Raw genomic sequence first — 6,429 nt, 5'->3', positions numbered from 1 at the left:
ATGCCCACTTAGCCTAAGATTGATGTATAGATTTCCCTGGACAGTAGCAATTAATACTTGAAGCACGCTCCACTACTCTAGATTTTTTGTTTGAGACCCTAATCAATATTCTGATCCAAAAACCATGCCTTGTTTGGCAGTTAATTGCCAAGACTGTGTTTTCAGATAACGTACTTTTTTTGCTTTGGAACATTTTATTCCAACTACTAACTTGTTTTAGAAAACACCACGTTATCATACAATCTATATCAGATTTTTCGGTTCTCAAACCCTGTAAAATGTTCTGATTGACTCTGTAATAAGATTCTATGGTACAAAAACTGTTACACAGGTTATGTGCTGTATAATTGAAATGTTTGACCTGAATTTGTAGAAACAAGGCATGCTGTAAAATATTGTGTAAATGAGCTGTGTATGATAAGGAATCTAACACATACCTGTATACTCCAGTACAACTGGAAAATTTTCTTTTTTCTTTTTTTTCAGTACTACGAAATGGTGCGTGGGAGATTGTCCACTGGGAAAAGGTGTGTGTTTATGTTGGTGACTTCTAGAGCATAATGCAGATTTAACGTTCGCTTTATTTCTCCAAATAATTGTTATTGATAAGAATTAACTGGTGCAATGGGAAATGCATAATCATTTGTATTTTATTATTTGTTTGTTAATACTTGTCTTTTAAAATGTACTTTAAGTGAGGTCAGTCTTGTTGTAATGAGTCAGGCAAAACTGCTGTTAAATGTTGGACTTTAAGTTCAGTGGAAAATAACTTGAATAATATGATTTCTTGAGAGTATTCACATATGGCAAAATGATACGGTTCCTTAGTATTATTTGGTGTGCCAAGGCAGAAGTTTCTTTCTGGAAACGAGTTACTTTGTGTATTTGGTGAACTTCTTTGGCTTAAACCATGAGAACTTTAAAGACTGTTATGCAGTAGTTAGGAAGGGACTGTTAAAGGTAACTTTCAATGACTAAATGTTACGCTGTCTGTCCAGTCCCTTAGTTTTACTGGTTTCCGTGCCTGAAATCTTGAACAAAATATATAGCGTGAAGCAACAGAACTGTGATCTTAGGGCAGATTAATTTCTTCTTTAACTCAACTACAGTCTTCCAATAAAATATTTTACAATAACTAGCGAAAGTAGAGAACTGTGTAGAGAAGGTCAGATTAGGCCTATTAAAGAATAGATTTCCAAACAATCCCAGTGACCTTTGAGTACCTAATGCATATAGGCTTCTCTAAGTGTGTGTTTCTAACAGTCTTTCTAGCAAATTCAGCAGGTAAATATTTATTGTGCTTAAAACAAAGGGATAACATATTTTGTTTGAGACCATTAACCGATTCCCAGTTTTCTTTCAGGTAGATGTTGGAGATATAGTTATAATAAAAGGCAAAGAGTATATACCTGCTGACACTGTACTGCTCTCATCAAGGTAGAGATGCCCACTGATGCTTATAGTGTAGAGGCTGGTTTCTCTACCCTGCATTTATTTATTTATTTGTGATTGCTCCAAGGAAATAAGGAATAAACAAAAATGCTGCTGTTCTGAAGTGTGGTCTTTTGTTCATTCAGGCATTTATCGTTTCAGGCAGTGTTTCTTCAAACTGTGACAATTACGGTTTTAAAATTACACTGGCATTCAATTTACCCCTCAGAAAAACTTAGTATGTTATTTTGTTGTTGGATATAATACAAAAAAGGCTGATTCTCTGTCTAAAAATTGGACCTCAATTGCCATATTTAACATAAGTTGGCTTTGTCATATGTTCTTAACAAATTGTATCCTATAAATAAATTGAAATACATATATTACAGGGAACAGAAATGTTTATAATGGATATAGTTGCCAGTTTGATAGTTGAATCAGGAGAAAAAGTGAACATGAGATGTGAACCATCAAATTAGGATTGTCTGAGCTGAATATTCACTTTATTCTCCAATATATATATTATTAATAATTTCAGCACTGAAAGCAAGACTTAATTTATAGCATGTAATGCTGTGACTCTTACATGGACAATCGGAGGTTGTTTATCATCATTTCCTTGGACAGTTTTATTTAAGAAATCCACATCTTATGTGGAAGATGCACATTTTTCAACATCTATTTGATCAGGTCAACAGACAATATATTCTAAGAATTTTTTACAGTGAAGATTATTTAAATATATAATAAATTGTATTTTGATTTATTACTGTGTTTTCAGTGCAGTTTCCATATTTTTTTCTGGCACAAGCAGAAGCATTATTGTAATGTGTATGATTATGGATTAGGTATAAACCCTCTGATCCCACTGAAGTTAAATCCACTCATACATACAATTAATAACGTTAGGATCTTGCCTGTTTCTGTGACAGACTGTGGTGTAGACTAATACATTGTTTATTCCATCTTCCATTATGTCTCAAAATTAAGTGTAGCTGTTCCTAAAACACTTCTCTTAAATTATTATCATGTAAAGTAGTTGCCAGATAATACTGTAAATTTTCACCACAGTCTGTCTTCAGTACTAATGTTTGTCATAACTTCAGATGGTTTTGTACTGAGTATTGTCTATAAACCTTTTACTTCTGCACTTCAAGAACCATTTATAAATTTTATTGGTGCTTCTCCACCAAGATCTTCATATGCAATACACCATGCAGCAAAGAACACTTATTCTACTGGCCTGGTAATAGCTTCTGTCATGCTAAACCGAGTGTTTTGCAAGCGAAACAGATTACATCCTCTAAGAGCAACTTTATAATCTTCTTGAGTAAGCTCCTAAATTTGAGTCTTTGCCTAGATGTCTGCACTATTTTACCCTTTTGGATTTGGAGGACACTTCGGTCACAGTGTTCTTCAGTTGTAGTTTACACACAGAAAAATACCAACTGCCTGCAAAGCCTTTTTTCCGATCCTAGTCCCTACTGAAGGAATCCTACATCACGTGATAAATTGAAATAATAGTTAGCTGCTACTGGACTTACCAGGAACGTTACCTCTTTGCTTAACCTCACTTTACTGCCCTTGTCAGAACACACTGTCCCAACTATGACCATCACTGACCTTGAATTTTTCTGTCAGGTTTTCTTCTAGGATCCAGTTGGCAAAGGGAACTCCTTGAATGGTGGTTGCTTTTCTGGGTGCAGTTCAGGCATTTCTTTCAGCTAAAACTTCCTTCTTAGTTATATTACTAGAGTCCTGTTGCAGCCCTCCTTCCAGGAGAGAACCTGTGCTACTACATTACCTCTCATTCTGCCTACATACCAGCACGTGCTCTCCTCCACCTCTCATCTCCACTTGGCCATGCATTCTACAGGAAGACAGTCTCGTCAATTTTGCTTTCCAGGTGTTCATTGATGCCCAATTACATTTTAGGTTTCGATAGCAATGCAAGTCTGTGGGCCTGGTTTTAATTCCAACTAATGATGTTTGGTTCTTTTTACCAACAACGCCAGTTTCTGGAGAATAAGAGATTAATTATTTTGGGAAACTATAATCTCTTACTATGGAAGGAGACAAACCTCTGAGATTTAATTCCACTTGGATCTTGCAAGTTTAGTGTAAATTGAAATGTACAAAGCTGAAACAAAGTACAAAATTTCAGCATGTCTGCATAGAAAGGATCCTGTCAACTGGCTTTTCAGAAAAGTTGGTGGAAAGTCTTTTGTTGTGCCTTTTATTATTTTTTTTTTAATTAATGTGTGGAGTGACTAGAAGCTTTTTCAGTTGAGAAATAAGCATAACAGCTTTTTATTTTTACTGTACAATATCAGTGTGTTCTGCAGATTAAAATTGGTGCCTTATGATAAAACAATCCACTCGAGTAAAAATGAAAATATTGCAGCTCTCTTCTTTCTGACCTGATTAAAATAGATTTTGAAAAAATTGTCATCAGACATTTTTAATTAACATGTATTGTTTGTATAATAATTTCAAAATCTGTCTTTTTGTCTTTGTCCATTTGTTTGTTTTTCATTTTTTTTCCCTGTCACTTATTTTTGTTCTAATCATTTTCAAACTGGGATATGTAGGTGGCAGTAGGGGAAGTAGTGAAAGTGACCAATGGGGAACATCTCCCAGCTGATCTCATCAGTCTGTCATCAAGGTTAGAATAAACTAGTTGCACAGGATATGTGCACGTGGGTCCTCATATACCAAATATGAAGAACACTGCTGCGCTGATAATCTTTGCTTTGCTGTTCACCTTTCTTTGCCAAAACCCAGACATTTGTAAAATTAGAAAGGGTTCAGTTGATGAAAGTAGAGATCATTAAAGTGTAAATACACCTTAACACTCCAAGAAATGAAAATTTATTTCAGACCTCTTTGTTTTCACACTATCCCCATGAAATTTTATCAGACAAGTTGTCATTGAATAAAGACACAGTAAAACACCAGGATAAATAAACGTTTAATTCCTCAGAGCAAATTAAGAAGAATATATATGTTTATACCAACCCACTATTTTCAGCAAAGAATGTAGTTTAATGGTGGTAGGACTGGTAGAGGACCCTCTGCACAAACTTGGATGTTGCACAATCTCTGCTGCATGCGATGGCAAAAGCAGCGCTGTTCTTGTGTATTGTGAAAAATGCATGTTTCTTAGACATGTCAGCTTTATGCTATTGTCTGCACTGTTATCGCACTTTGTTTTTTCCCTAACAAATCAATGGGCCTGCCTTGATCTATCTGTAACTTATTTACTTTGGAGGTCACTGCTATCTGCTACAGTAATTACAGTCAAGCATGTGTCTCACTTGAAATGTCTTTGCTGCCTTAGTCTGTTTTAAAAGTGCTTCACAAAAATATTGTTTAGTTTTTACTATCAACTAATAAAAATGCTAGAGTTGCAATAATGTTTTATACAGGTGATTCTATCCAAAAGATCTAAACAGAAGTTATTTACATTTTTAGAAAAGTTTGCCAAAAAGAAAATGCTAGCCTGAAAGAAATTTATAATATGATTTATCACATTTTAATGCTTTTGCTTTACAAAAATGTTAGAATAACCTACATAGCTTCATCCTGCAAGCATTTTAAAACTAAGTTGTTAATCAGTAACCACTGTTGCATTAAGAAAGCAAATTAAAAAAAAAAAAAAAACAACCCAAAAAAAAAAAAAACACAAAAACTTGATGCTTGAATTTCATGCTAGAAGGAAGGAAAATATTAGAAGCTTTAAAGTGGTGTAGAGAGTAAACATTTATTCTTTTAAGTTGTAGGGTATTTTTATGGCTCCTCTGGTCCTTTACAAGATCAAAAGGTCTTTCTGTTGTAAATGTAAGTAGTAGGTGTTCTGTCCTCATGTCCAGAAAATGCTGGAGCCGAGTGGAATAACTCAGAAATCCTGACCTGTTAGACCTGTTCTTGTTTACGATATCTACTTGCAGAAAAGTAATTTTGTCCTTCTGTATCTCTGTTTTCCTAGTTAATGCTTCCTAGTTAACGGTAATTGTAATGTGTTTTAAAACCTGAAAGTATTTTAGAAAATAAGGCTGTGTTACTCATCAAAGGATTGTATTGAAAAAAAATTTAAATGCAATAAGTCTTTTATCATTATATGTCAAATAGGTGTAGTAGTAGTAATGTGCTGCATAAACTTAAAATTTTTAATTTATAAAATCTTTCTAAATTGCATAGAGGACAGATATTTCAAAAACTGTATTATGTAATTTAGACTTTTTTAATGAGAACCCTTTACAAGAAAACTTTCATGTCTAAACTAGTGCTGCCTACAGTAGTAGGCACTACAAATGCACTACACTCATGCCTGTATCTTAATCTTACATGAAAACACGGAAAACTTTCTATGTACAGCATTTTTAGCAGTGTTTCATCTCCATTAGGTAGGTTTTGGCAACTTTTCTGAAAATGTAGAATACTGTTGGTTTTACAGATTTGGCTGTAAATTATTCTAGTTCTGATATTTCAATAGGAAATAAAGAAAGATTGCATAAATAGCTATTAAAAGATTACAGCAGGTTCGTGGACTTTGACATTATAATTTTAAATTAAGGAATTTTTTTTCTTAATAGCGAACCGCAAGCTATGTGCTACATTGAAACGTCTAACTTAGATGGTGAGACAAACTTAAAAATTCGACAGGTAGGAATTTCATTTTTGAGACTATTTCTAATATTATTTTTATCTATTATTGGTTATAAAAACATATCTTATGACATTAATGGCCATTTTAGAAGACTGAAATTTTAATGGTTTGAATAAAAATCTGTGGGTTATTGACATAATAACAGTTTTTGTTCAATTAATAAGTGGAAGGAACAAATGGTTACTTCTGAGCCATACCTTGTGCTTTGTTTTATGTTTTTTCTTTGGGGAAAATAGGTGGAAAGAGTTATAGTTGGGTATTGGTTTTGGGTTTGAAGGATAGACGAGGGAGAAACCCTGCAGAAAAGAAGCTGGTAGTCCCAGTATTGG

The 6,429-nt window shown here is 33.9% G+C and overlaps 1 long non-coding RNA gene across 1 annotated transcript; it reads left to right on the top strand.

The window, feature by feature from the left end:
• The first annotated feature begins 484 nt into the window (after positions 1-484).
• On the top strand, positions 485-6,049 carry LOC309685455. Its single transcript, XR_014270454.1, has 3 exons — positions 485-527; positions 4,023-4,096; positions 6,027-6,049. It is a non-coding gene; the product is annotated as an uncharacterized lncRNA (long non-coding RNA).
• Positions 6,050-6,429: the final 380 nt, after the last annotated feature.

This window comes from Vanellus vanellus, assembly GCF_965231255.1.
Source record: "Vanellus vanellus genome assembly, contig: HAP1_SCAFFOLD_1872, whole genome shotgun sequence".
Taxonomy (NCBI): domain Eukaryota; kingdom Metazoa; phylum Chordata; class Aves; order Charadriiformes; family Charadriidae; genus Vanellus; species Vanellus vanellus.
Note: the sequence above shows the minus strand (reverse complement) of the source record. Positions and strands in the feature narration are given on the sequence as shown.